This window comes from Colossoma macropomum, unplaced genomic scaffold (assembly GCF_904425465.1).
Source record: "Colossoma macropomum unplaced genomic scaffold, Colossoma_macropomum, whole genome shotgun sequence".
Taxonomy (NCBI): domain Eukaryota; kingdom Metazoa; phylum Chordata; class Actinopteri; order Characiformes; family Serrasalmidae; genus Colossoma; species Colossoma macropomum.
The window spans coordinates 1,311,849-1,326,401 of NW_023494809.1; the positions used below are offsets into that span (position 1 = coordinate 1,311,849).

General features: G+C 41.3%; 1 protein-coding gene and 1 long non-coding RNA gene across 3 annotated transcripts in view; both read right to left on the minus strand.

Annotated features, from left to right (window-relative positions):
* The window catches only part of LOC118799029 (mannosyl-oligosaccharide 1,2-alpha-mannosidase IA), a 321,766-nt gene that overhangs the window by 276,519 nt on the left and 30,694 nt on the right, over positions 1 to 14,553 (minus strand). The window lies entirely within an intron of this gene.
* Positions 1,751 to 4,226, minus strand: LOC118799030. Its single transcript, XR_005006089.1, has 2 exons — positions 2,288 to 4,226; positions 1,751 to 2,214 (listed from the first exon to the last, which is right to left on the minus strand). It is a non-coding gene; the product is annotated as an uncharacterized LOC118799030 (long non-coding RNA).

Below are 14,553 nucleotides of genomic sequence, written 5' to 3' on the forward strand. Positions count from 1 at the left end.
AATGACAGTGATGTGTTTGTCCTGCTTGGACTGCACTGGAAGTGTACGGCCAGCGTGGCGCGAGCTTTTAACACACTGTGTGTGTGTGTGAGGTTAAAGCCTTCTGGGCCTGAAATTGCACGTTTAGACTGAGTGTGGTTTGGAAGGATCCAGCGGCAAGGCTTTCCACGGAGTTCTCCTGCCTCAAGCTGGATCAGAGCAAAGTCTGCGAGTGGCAATCTGCTGATTTAGCCTGTATGTCTCTGCGGACAGTATTTTTTGGGGGTTACAAAAAGGTATTGAAAAAAAAATGTATTGCAGTGTCGGTGCAGAAGAAGAAATCTGGGTGAATGCTCTTTTATTTTGAACAGCCACTTTAACAGAAGCAGCAAAATGCCCAGCTATTGCCTAGGGCTGGGCAATAAGACAATATATATCGTTATCGTGAAAAATTATGTCAATACAAAATGCTTTTCTGACCATATCATGAATATCGTCAGTACTAGTAGAACACTAACTGCAGTGTTTCATTGTAAAGAGAGCAAAATTAGCCCCGTTTACCAGGATTCAGTGCAACACAGTTTGACAAATATTGAATAAAATCATTGTGTTCACAGTTTTTGATAGTATTTTTTAAGAAAAAAGCGCTTCTGGTTCTTTTTTTTCTCTTCCAACTGATCACATCTGACAAAATAATTATCATGACAAACTGTGCTTTGTGAAAATTTCTTGAAGTATCGTGAAGTATCGTTTGCCATATCGCCCACTTCTAAACCCAGTGCTAGCCCGAAAACTAAACACAGGGAGGGGTAATGCAGGAGGACGCGACACATGGTGGAGGTAGACACTTCTAAGCACTAGTTACCTACAAATCCCACCCTCCTCAGACACAATTACTCTAATAACCGCAACAACACATTAACAACACCAACAGTATCAACAGCAACAACAACAACAACAACTGTCCATTTTTAACCAGGAGTGTGACACACCCCGAAAGCCACTTTGCATGGCCACGCCCCCTAAGCTGCCCACGCAGAGCCCTGGGCCAGTTTCATTTAGGAATCATGTCCAAAACATGTCCAGATGTCCAATTTATGATGACCAGCCGAGTGCTGTGGATGATACCAGATGCTGTGATAAAAACTATCCAGGTTTGATAGTGGTGTAAAAATGAATATGTTTTCTTGATACATCATATATAATTACTAATGAAACTGCATCAATTGTAAAAGAAAAAATGAAGTTGAGACACCTGCAACTGTTGCAGACAGGTTTCAAATGAGTTGCAGGAGGATTTCACACTGTGAAACTCTATGGCAATTTAGTTTCATGTAGGTTTCAAAGTTGTGTGAAAGTTTCACTGTGCAAAGCCAGCCTAATATTTGAAGATACACTTCACTCTGTGGATGTGTGTTGTTCTGTATCTGCTGCTGTCCTTTCCTTCCCATAAGCCAGGACAGTGCACATTCTGCAGTTTGAGCTCACTTAGCATTTAAAGTGCGTGCAGTTCGGGCCTCAGGGCAGCTGCTGTTAACCTTGTTTCATTAGCATAAGAACCGCAGGGCTGTAATGTATAGCGAAATAAACGTCCCAGAAATGGAGGCTCTGAATTCTCTGACATTAATTATACGCCGCTTAAATGTCTTTCGATTATCGATCACTCCATGCATTATCACACAAATTAGCCGCAAAAAAGTGCTTGCGCATACGGCTGAAGGGTGGACGGTGCCACAGAGGTTCAGTGAGGGGGTTTTGGGGGTGTTCTGGGTTTTGAAGCTGTGTTTAATTAGGACCACAGCCAGAGCAGATTTTCTTCCCCGCTGCGTCGGCTTTCAGATCTCACCACACACTCTCACTTTCAATAGGTTCCTCTGCCTCATTTCCATAAGCCATAGAGACATCAGCGAGGGTCGGCCTGAGCTGGCTGAGTGTGAGAGAGAGAGAGGGAGAGGGTGAGAGAGATACAGATAATGTTGCTTTCTGATTCAGCTTGAAAAGAACGGATAAGCCTTTCTGCTTAGAATGCAAAGACACTGGCTTGTTTTGAACATGTCTTATTTTTAAGGGCCAAAAAACAACCTAGTGAACTGTCCAAGCCCGACTCGACCCGCATCTACTTTTGAGTCTGAACCTGACCCATTTGTCCAGGCCCGAAACTGAACTGAACTAAAAAAAAAACTGTAAGAACCCAACCCGACCCAAACTACATCATGTTTAGAGTCCAAAACTGACCTGACCCAACAAAATTCCATCCAAGCCCAACTCAATCCAAACCACATCATCAAGTCTCGAGTCCAAAACTGACCTGAGCCCAACAAAACTCTGTAAGAACCCAACCTGACCCAAACTTGATCATGTTTAGAGTCCAAAACTGACCTGAGCCCAACAAAATTCCATCCAAGCCCAACTCAATCCAAACCACATCATCAAGTCTCGAGTCCAAAACTGACCTGAGCCCAACAGAATTTTGTCCAAACCTGACCCAAACCGACCAACATTATGAAGTACTCAGTCAGAAACTGACCCAAGCCCAACAAACATCTGTCTGAACCTGAACAGACCAACATGTCAAAGTCCAAAACTGACCGCAAATCAAGATTAGATTCTGAAATTGACCCAAGCCCAACAAAATTCTGCCAGAAGCTGATCAAACCCAACCCACTTCATCAAGTTTTGTGTCCAAATCTGACCTGAGATGGCAAAATACAGTCCGAACCTGACTTCACCCACATTGAGTTTTGAGTCTGAACCCGACCCGAGCCTAAAAAAGTTCTATCTAAGCCCAACCTGACCCAAACCTAATCAAGTTCTGAGTCCGAAACTGACCTGAGCCCATTAAAATTCTGGTCAGAATCATAATCAAGTTTTGAGTCAGAACCAAACCTGGACAAAATTTTGTCCAAACCTACCTGAATTGACCAAGATCATTAAGTACTCATTAAGTCAGAAACTGACCCAAGCCCGACAAACATCTGTCTGAACCTGAACTGACCAACATCATCAAGTTTCAAGTCCAAAACTGACTGCAAAACAAGTTTTAATGCTGAAATTGACTCAAGCTAAACAACAAACAAATTCTGCCAGAAGCCGATCCGACCCACTTCAAGTTTAGTGTCCAAATCTGACCTGAGCTGACAAAATTCTGTCAAACCTGACTTGACCCACATCACATTTTGAGTCCGAAACCGACTCGAGCCTCACAAAATCATGTCCGAACCGGCCTGATCCACATGATCAAGTTTTGAGTCTGAAACTGACCCAAGCCCAACAAAATTCTGTCTGACATGACCCAAGCTTTGAGCTCGGGACTGACCCAGGCCTGAATAAATTCTGAACCGATCCGACCCACAGGATCAAGTTTAAGGCTAAAACTGACCTTGACAAAATTCTGTCCTGACCCGACCCAACCAACATCATTTGAGCCTGAAACTGACCCGAGCCTGAAAAAATTTCAGTCGGATAAAATAATAAGACATAACACAATAGTCAGCTGTTCAACAACAAGCTTAAGTCTTAAGTTTGCGTTCTGCTTTAACAAATGCATCAGCAATGGCTTTCAACAACATCCCAAACCTCTTTGGGATAAACTGTCCACACTGCGCTGTTCTCATGCTGGGTGGAGCTGATATAGCATCATATCAGCCTTTACCAGTTTAACCCTAAAACACACTAAAAAATAAATCATAAAACATATTTTTGGTCAAACAAATGAAAAATAAAGCCCTTTTTGTTGCACTCAGCTGTCCTCTCAGTGCCGTGAGCCTCGCGGAGCTCAGCGCTGAATGCTGTCAGTAACACGAGTGAGGACTCCAGCCTGAAGGGCTGCAAATGAAAGGAGGCGTGCTGTGAGAACCCAAACATGAAACCTGACCCTGACCTGAGACGGACACATATTTGAGAACCAATGTCCGAACCTGATGCGCACAGTCGGGTTCTCAAGCTCTCGTGTGGTTGTGCGGTGATTTAGTGCTCCTGATGTTGGACCATAACAGGAACAGGATGATGCTGTTTCAGCAGAACGTGTGACCAGTCGTGTCCTGTGTGTGTGGGGGGGGGTGGTCTGCATGCCTGAGGAGCTCTGCAGTCCACATCCAGCTGCAGTCATCAAAAAGCTTATCGGGGTCAAAAGTCACGCCACACACCCGCTCTCAGGCAGTGGTCACTCCGCAGCTGCCACTTCCTGTCCTTGCCCGCTGCTGAGTGGCCGCCTCCCCGCGGGAGCCGAGTGAGGGTCTTTTAAAGCGAATTCAGCGTTTCCACAATGATCTGTAAACAGCGCGTCTGAGGATCAAGGCTGAGAGAGAAACACTGGCCCACATAGAGAGAGAGAGAGAGAGAGAGAGAGAGAGATGCTGAGAGAGAGAGAGAGAAATGCTGAGAGAGAGAGAAAGAGAAGCTGAGAGAGAGAGGAGAGAGAGAGAGAAAGAGAGAGAGAGAGATGCTGAGAGAGAGAGAGAGAAAGAGAGAGAGAGAGAGATGCTGAGAGAGAGAGAGAAATGCTGAGAGAGAGAGAAAGAGAAGCTGAGAGAGAGAGAGGAGAGAGAGGCAGAAAGAAAACAATGAGCAATAAATACACTCATTCACATCCTTTACTGACCCAAGACTATCACTCTTTCCTGCTCTGCTGACTTCCTCTATCTCTCACTGTCTCTCTCTCTCTATCTTTCTCTACACTGGAGCCCTTTATAAAGCACTATTATAGAAAACAGAAATGGCCCCCTAAACAATATTCCCTACATTAGAGCACTAGTACACTACTATAGGGGAGAGAAAATCGTCAGTTCGCCATCCAATCAGCACTCAGTAGCAGTAATGCTAACCAATCAGCACTCAGTATCAGTAATGCTAATCAATCAGCGCTCAGTAGCTTTAATGCCAACCAATCAGCACTCAGTAGCAGTAATGCTAACCAATCAGCGCTCAGTAGCAGTAATGCTAACCAATCAGCACTCAGTAGCAGTAATGCTAACCAATCAGCGCTCAGTAGCAGTAATGCTAACCAATCAGCGCTCAGTAGCAGTAATGCTAACCAATCAGCACTCAGTAGCAGTAATGTCACTCTCAGCTCTATCGTTTTCCCATCAGGAATTTGATATAATTATCATGATATAATTATCTGATGTAATTAGCTTGTCAGTGATTCTTCAAACCAAACGATGCAGTGCATTATGGGTATGCTGTGTTCACTTTGTACTGTTGCAGTCCACTGTAAGACTGTAATAACACACCAAATGTTCTCCACCATGTTTTCAAACACCACTAGAAAATGCATTCTAGTGCACTATATAGTGGATTGGGTGTGATTTAGGACGCTGCCTCTGTTTGCCTTTTATTTTTTCCTGTTTTGTTCATGGCTCTGTTTGGGGAATAAAGTTTGGGGATGGTGCACCCGGCTTTCTTTGCTCAGTAAACAGTCGGGGCGTTAAAGGGGAAAGTCCGAGGTTGTCTTGTTTGTTTGCTTTGGCGGAGATGTTCTTTCAGCAGGGGGTTTCATCTTTGGACTTCAGCCTCGTAGGCGTCTGAGTGTTGTTTTTATTTTTTTGTGGGGGAGTAAACAGCGCATTCCAAACAGGATCCTGCTGTTCCCCGTCTGAACGTTCATATCAGTGTCCCCTCAGGCCGCGTGGAAGCAAACCCTCCGGGTAAACACGCACCAGCACACATCTCAGACGCTCACTCAGCAGCATATGGCCTGCTTAATAAGTCATTGTTGCTTTTGTCACTATTGCAGTATGCTGCCTTACCCGGCCACTTTATCAGAAACCCCTCTCTTGTAGCTCCTCCTTGCTGATGTACAGTTACAGACTGTAGATCATCTGTTGATGCACAGCCTGTGTTAGCCACCCTCTAGACCTTCACAAGGCACAACACAGAGCTGCTCTTGGATGGATATTTATGGGTGGTGGACCAGTCTCAACCAAGCAGTGACACAGACAGACTACAGTCCAGTAACGTTTTACCTATGAAGAAGAGTTATAGGATAGGCATTTCTAATAAAGTGGCCAGGGACAGGAAGCACAAGGTAGGTGTTTCTAATAAAGTGGCCAGTGAGTGGAAATACAAGGTAGGTGTTTCTAATAAGGTGGCCAGTTTTTGGAAGTGCAAGGTAGGTGTTTCTAATAAAGTGGCCAGTCAGTGCAAATACAAGGTAGGTGTTTTTAATAAAGTGGCCAGTTAGTGAAAATACAGGGTAGGTGTTTCTAATAAAGTGGCCAGTCAGTGGAAGCACATGGTAGGTGTTTCTAATAAAGTGGGCAGTTTTTGGAAGTACAAGGTAGGTGTTTCTAATAAAGTGGCGAGTCAGTGCAAATACAAAGTAGGTGTTTCTAATAAAGTGGCCAGTCAGTGCAAATACAAGGTAGGTGTTTCTAATAAAGTGGCCAGTGAATGTATAAAGCTTTAGTTCTTCCTCATGCACCTCTTAGTCAATTTGTGGTTTTAAAAAGTGAAAGAGAACCAGAACAGCCTTTTTCTAAACAGACTGAGTGTGTGTGTGTGTGTGTGTGTGTGTGTGTGTGTGTGTGCAGTAGTTACTGTAACAGTGCTGAAATCTGGGTCTCTGAACGCTGTATATACACAGAGCTGCTCACAGGAGCTTCTAATCCAGCAGCTCGGAGAGACAGATGGACACTCAAAGACTGAGAAACACCAGCCCACACAGAGTGAGAGAGAGAGAGGGAGGGAAAGACAGAGAAGGGAGAGAAAGAGTAGGATATGCTTAAAGAGAGGTAGAGAGAGAGAGGGGAAAAGAGAGAGAGAGAGAGAGAGAGAGAGAGAGAGAGAGAGAGGAGAGAGAAAGATAGATTTCCCTCCTACGTCTCTATAAATTGTTGATGGGGGTTCAGTGCAGCTGAATCACTCTGAGTTCCCCCCATCTGTGACCTTCAAAGCAGCAGACCAGGGCCTCCTAACACACGGCCAAAGGAGAAGGAACGAGGGAGGAAGAGGAGAACACCGTTTTCACCGTTTTAGAAGAATCTTTCCGAATCTGACTGGATGTCGTTGAACTCTGGTATAGTGTTGTACAGTGCAGAACCATTTCACCAGTACACAGTTAAACAGGACAGGAAAGGTTTCTGATTTCAGATAGAAGATATAATTGTTTGGAACAGTTTACTTTGCTAGTTTAAAGACTTCAGTTTAACTTTCATCTTGATATCACTGAGATGCCAGAACTGACAAACGAAGAATACTAAAAAGACTCACGTACTTTAGTTCTCTTAATTAGGGTACTAAGACAGAAACAAGGGGCTGTTCATTTTAATCACATTTTCATGATGTCAGACCTGAGAACTGCATAGAACACCACATACTACCACACGCACGGAAAAAACAGGGCTCCTCTCCGAAATTCTAATTTAACCCCTGACTATAATAGTCATAATAGTACAGTATGCAATATTAACTAGTACTATTTCCAGTTCTCTTTTAGGGCTGTGATAAAGAGCCCAGTGGAAGTACAAGGTAGGTGTTTCTAACAAAGTGGCCAGTTAGTGGAAATACAAGGCGGGTGTTCCTAATAAAGTGAGTGGATCATAATCAGATTTCTGCAGTTATCTGATTATTCAAACGGTCATGTAAACTGCATACTCTGATTTCTTAGATCAGAGTAAGGTCTAAAAAATCCGTATAAGAAATCTGATAAAGAGGCTGGATTTTAGCTCAGTAATCAGATTTCTCAGCGCATGTAAACTCTTACTCTGATTTCTTTCGGATTTCTCAGTCTGTGCATGGGCGAAAACAGACCGGAATTAAGTAAGCAGTGTTACCGCAAGACGCAGCAAAACATTTTTGGAGCGACACTGAAACCAAATACATTCACATACACAGGTAAAGTGGTGTATTTTTAAAAAGGCTGCGGCATTAAGTTTAAGTTTTATGCTATGTTTACATCACATCTTCTTCTGTGAGTTTATTGGTTGGTTGCAAAGCAGAAATCTGATTATTGTCTAACTCATGTAGACCCGGAGTTTCCCCATTATCTGATTACTCAAGTGCATATAAATGCGTTGATCGGATTACTGACAAAATCTCATTTTCTGCAGTTATCAGATTATTGCGTGCATGTAAACGCACTCACTGATAACGAAACAATGAGTGCGTGGGTGGTTCTCAACGTCAAAGAAGCAAAAACATGACAGGCAAAGGCAGAAAACCCGACAGCCACTGTAGGTTCTACTACACGCTTGGAAAGGGAAGGGTGAGGGAGGTGGATTTGTTTGGCTGCAACACCACTAGATGCCACTAAATCTTACACACTGCACCTTTAGGCGCCAATATCGACACAGATACTGATACAGTACTGGTCCAACACTATTATAAGCAGTTGAGGAAATCTGACTATGAGCCTCAACAGGTAGCAAATCATCACATGCATGCAGGGTGATGTTTGTTAGAGAAGAAAATTGGTGGCAAATGATTCAAATCCTGTGTAACGGTGTTTCACATGCATGGCAGGATGACAGGCCTATCAGAGAGAGAGAGATAAAGAGCATTATAAACCTGTCATCCAGACAGCTTTATCACACCCCCTCCTCCCCTCCCTAAAGAGTTATGTGTTTTATTCTTTCTCTTCTTCCCCTCCCTCTCTCTCTCCCTCTCTCCCTCCCTCTCTCTCTCTCTATCCTGTGCTCTTTAGTTTTGATCTGAACTTTTCTTTTCTATGATGACTCAGCACTCAGCGCTGAAAACCTCATAAAGCAAGTTGCTTAACGGCAGGACAGAGCTGCAGAAGTCCCCGAGCTTCTGTAAACACACACGTACCCGTCCAAATGTGTCTGCGCAGCACACTTCGATATTGCTAAACTGCTGATTCTGTAGCTAATGCCTTTTTTCCATCCAGGCTCAACAAAAAAACACCTTTGGTCATAAAATCATTCTCTGATAGCGATGCTATTCATAATCAAAGTCAACATGGTTAACCCTCAGAGCTCTGGAGTTATTATTATTAGCAGTATTAACACTGTGAGAGAAAGACAATCTGCAGCGCGCTGTATGTTACTGTGGAAGAATCTGTGATTGGAGCTCCAATACAGCTTTTAAACGTTTTTAAAGCGATACCTGCATCATCATAATTTGAAAATGCCTGTTGTTCTTTGCACTGTTTTTAGATTTCATGATGAATGGACCAAAAGAAACGGCCCAAAATGACTTGGAAAAAACTCTGGTTCCATTGACTTACATGAAAAGTAAAGTATGTTTTTTCCTTCTCCTGTAAAGTTACCATTTTGACTGGAGCTCCAATACAGCTTTTAAACGTTTTTAAAGCGATACCTTCAACTCCTTCAGCAGACTGAGCTAGACAGATGCTCGGAGAAGAACTATGGATAAATCAAACAGCTGCAAACTAACAACACCAGCAGCTTAGTGGAGCTCTATATACACTCATTGGTTGCATATATAAGATATGCATGATATATACACTCATTGACTGTGTATATGATATATGTATACATACACTCTTTGACTGTGTGTGTACATATATATATATACATATATATATATATATGTATAAAGACAATTATCATCATTATTTGTTGTCCTTTATATTGTGTGTAAATTTCATGATGCATTATGTTAAAACGGACAAAACAAATATGGTTAGAAATTACGTGTGAAAAAAAAAAATTGTTGTTTTTCAGTATTTGGCATAATTTGTACCCATTGTCCTATGTTGTATCTAATTTTCTTGATGAATGGACCAAAAGAAACGGCCCAAAATGACTTGGAAAAGACTCTGGTTCCATTGACTTAAATTTAAAGTAGGTTTTTCCCTTCTCCTGTAAAGTTACCATTTTGGAGATACAAGGTTTTCTTGTGACAACAGCGACATATATACTTATTGACTGTAGATATGATACATATGATATACATACTCATTGACTGTGTATGTGATAGATGCTATGTACGCTCTTTGACTGTATATATAAGATATATACACTCATTGTTAGAACATGCAGACACTGTTGCTCTCACTGGACATCGATGATGAAAACTGGAAACTCTGTGGAAATTACAGTGACAATAACGTTACTGCATTATTGAAAGTAATAAATACATTTTTATGACGCTTATTTTGTCCTCTCATATAGCTGTAACGGAATGCAGTCCTTTTTTTTAAATTTAAATATTTCGCCTTTCAAATTTAACCAAACATGAAAAAAATTAAATATGATTAATTATTCCTATTATTTAATCGAACAAATGAACAGCCTTGGAAACTTGGAAAATTGGAAAAAAAACTTTCTTTAGGGTTAAGACAAATGCAATTAATTGGGATTAGCTACAAAAAACTACTGTGATTAGTCGCGATTAATCACATTATTTTGTGTAGCTCAGTCTCCCTCAGGGACCCCCAGATGGTCCTCATATTTCGCTCTATCTGCTGTGTGTTGCAAGTTGTGCTGGAGCAAAAATGTGGACTGGCTGGAGGTCAGCGAGGACTGATTTGACAACTACAGGTGTGATTAATCGCAATTAGTTGTTTGACAGCACTAAACAGTACATTATTGTCACTGTGCTATATTTTCAGTACACGTTACTTATTTATATGTAATTGCATGAATACTGAATTATTTGCATAGTCACATAATGACATTTACATCCTGTACAGTCAGCTTCTGCACTTCTGACCTCTCTCTGTTTGTACTGATGTCAAAAAGATAAAAACAGCAGAAATGTGAAGGATGCACACAAAATAACTTCAAATCATATTAAAAGGTCTCCTCTTCTACATACAAACAGGAATGTAGTTTGAAAGTTTAGAATCTGAACTTTGCACCGAACTTCTCTGCTTGTTTCTATGAGCCACGAGTGAGAAATAATTCAACAAAATGTTTCAAAGTGCATACGCGATGGAGGAGCTCGCACGGTTAACTGCATGAGACTGAGCACTAAATAAAGCTAATATCGGCGGCCTGGTGGGCCTGTGGAGATCCGGAGGAGAAACCGTCCCTTCTCTTCATCATCAATCCGTCTTGGATTGCATTTAAAAAGCAGAGTGTAGACAGATTTTGTGCGATGTGGCATGAAAGACTTGCCAAAGCAAGCTAGAGGAACTGTTGCGTTAGTGACTGAAAGAGTTCACAGAGCAAAAAGATTTATGAAGTCACTCAACGAGGCAAAGCTGACAGGGAAAAGAGCTCTTCACCATGTTAATGTCTCTCTCTCTCTCCCCTTCTCTCTCTCTCTCAGAGCCTCTCCGTGTGTACACTCAGCATCTTTTCCTCAAGGAGTTTTACTGAGAAGGTCAAAAGCAGCAGCCTCAACTGCCAGCGATGTTTAAAGGGCCCATATCATCTAAAACTGTATTTTCCCAGCTTTTTTTGAAGTAAAGACTTTGACGTAGCATGTAAGCACTGCTCAAATTTCAAATTGTACCATTAACAAGTTGCCAGTTGTGTTTGTGATGTCACAAAAACCAACTTTTCCAGACATTCGGGCTACAGCAGTTTAGCCCTGCCCACTGAAGTTTAAGTTATAAGGTGTGTTTCAGCCCAGATTGCTTTTTGAATGAGAAACAATACAGGGCAGCCAATCAGAATAGAGGTCACTTACATATATCAGTCTTATCAGCACAGTAACAAGTATTTAATAAAGTGGTAAAGATAGGTTGGAAAATGATCATGTGAAAATGAATTATGGCTGTTTATGCACCCATAAAAATGTCACAAGTGGACCTAAAGAAAAATGACAGGCGCAAAAAAGAAAAACGCATTTACAAGATGAAATGTCCAGATGAGGTCTGGACAGGTCCACTCTGGATTACACAGCGTCTTCCACAGGAGTAGCGCCCTCATACCCTTCACTGCTCTAGTGATATTAACTGACCCAGATGAGGACGCTTGACCCCCTGACCTCATTGCATTGTAAAAGGAGAAGCAGTTAACCTCTTAAACTCTAATGCTGCCTATGTTTATGTTGGAAAACAAGGTCATTCCGTACCTCATAGCGGTTCGTGGCTGACGGCATCATGAAGCTGTGCAAACGTTGGCATGGCGACTGCGGTGCTGGCGAAAACGGATGATTATCAGACGAGAGCTATAGCAGTGTAAATTATTTAAGGTGGAGAAAGACTGGAGGATGCTCTGCGGCAGCTACGGATGACGTCCATAGCTACCCAAAAAAACCAACGTCCGGTTTATTTCAGAAACTGGGAACACTGAACTCTTGACGGAGCGTTCTGCTCACCGCTGCGGTCGTGGCTCCATTGAAAACAATGGAATACAGTAAACATCTACAGTAAACATGTGAATGGAGCATAAGGGTCTGTATGTAGGTCCTCAACTCCTCGCTCTCATTACTACAGAACACATTTGTTTTACGGTAGCTAGTGAATAGTTCATAGTAGATCCTGAATTATTCATCATAGATACTGAATAATTCACTGTGGATCCTGAATAATTCATAGCATATATGGAATAATTTATCACAGATACTGAATACTTTATAGTAGATCCTGAGTAATTCTCACTCCTAGCTCTTTGTGGAAAGTGCATGTGCCACATTTATGTTTAAAGAGGAAATATTTTATTAAGTTTTACATTTGATGAAAAGTTGTTGTCAGTACTGTCTTGTTTTGCTGAAAGAAAAACTCCATTACATTTTTACCTTGTTTTTGTCTCATTTTTTACACTGAGCCAAATAAAGTCATAGGTGCAGACTCAAACCTGCTGATACAGAATTTAATATAAAATGTGAGTCAATGTGTAGGTACTTAATTACGTTATTATATTATTACATTTAAAACAGCAGTAACAATGATACAGCACTGAGGGTTAAATGGTTCAGTTAAAAGGCCATAAAGAACATCAGGATATCATTTTGTAGGGGAGACACAGGCCGTAAACAACAGCGAAGGATGCGAATGATAAAACGTCAACATCTGCAGAAAAAAACGAGGAAAGTCTGGGTGTATAATCTCAGGAGGTGAAGCTGGTGTTTTTCATTTAAAAAGCCTCTTCCTGTAAAAAGGCTCTTTGTCACGCTGTCGGTCGGCGGCGCGAGCATGACGGGTCTTAAAATAAAACTGATGGTTAAGCAGATAAGAAGTGTTTTTAATGGTGATGCCCCCCCCCACATCTACTCTTTCATATTCTGTAGTTCAAACGTGCTTCAATTACAAGCTCTGAGCTGAGCAGAGGGGTCGGTCACTCTGCAGGTCAAACACAGGGAGATTTACGGCAATAAGAGCTCAGCCTGGACATAGGCAAGAGTCTCACCTTTACACAGGAAATTAGCTCAATGCAAGTGAGTATGTTTGTTGTACCTTTTCAGGATATCCCATGTGTATTACTTACGTATAAGTAATATTACTATTACTACTACTACTACTACTATTACCAATAATAATGATAACAATAATAATAATGATAATAATGATAATAATAATAATAATAATAATAATAATAATAATAATAATAATGTCCCATGCATGCAATATACATATACATACACATACTATATACTGTATATGTACTACATATATATACACTAGTAAGACTATCTGTGAATTCACTGCTGCCCCAGGGGACATAGTGTGTAAAGCTGTGGTTTTACAAGGCTGCTGCTTCGAGCTACATCATAGAAACTGGAAAGAGAGAGAGGGAGAGAGAGAGGGAGAGAGAGAGAGAGAGAGGGAGAGAGAGAGAGAGAGAGAGAGAGAGAGAGAGAGAAGCCTCCTGTGTATGAGGACCCAAGTGAAACCACCCTTCTGTTTCTCACTGTAATTTGTGAAGAGGCCCTCTGTTGAGGCAAACGGAAACCGTTACAGTCCCTCTTGTACAGAAACAGTTTCGGGGAAATTACCCACAGTCCCACTCTGTGTGTGTTTAGTGAACAGTGACTCCAGCGTGGGATTTCAGCATGATCATGATGGGCTTTTCTCAGAGGAGCCTCAATCTCATAGAGACTTTCTGCTGCTTAAAACACTCAAACGTCCTTCAACTGAAGCAACTATAATACATTCAATTACCGCATTTCAACTACTGCATTTCAACTAGCCACTATAATATATTCAATTACCGCATTTCAACTACTGCATTTCAACTAGCAACTATAATACATTCAATTACCGCATTTCAACTACTGCATTTCAACTAGCCACTATAATATATTCAATTACCGCATTTCAACTACTGCATTTCAACTAGCAACTATAATACATTCAATTACTGCATTTCAACTACTGCATTTCAACTAGCAACTATAATATACTCAGTTACTGCACTTCAACAACTGCATTTCAACTAGCAACTATAATACATTCAATTACTGCACTTCAACAACTGCATTTCAACTAGCCACTATAATATATTCAATCACAGCATTTCAACTAGTCACTGTAATATGTTCAATTACTGCACTTCAATTAATACGTTTCAAAAATAAAAATCAGCCACTGAAATTCAACTATTACAACTAAATTTCAGCTACTGAAATTCAACTATTACAACTATATTTTACCTTCAATAATACACTACACTGCTGCACTTCAATTACTGAATTTCAACTAGCCACTGTAATATATTGAAATACTATGATACATTCAATTACCTCACTTTGATTTATAGC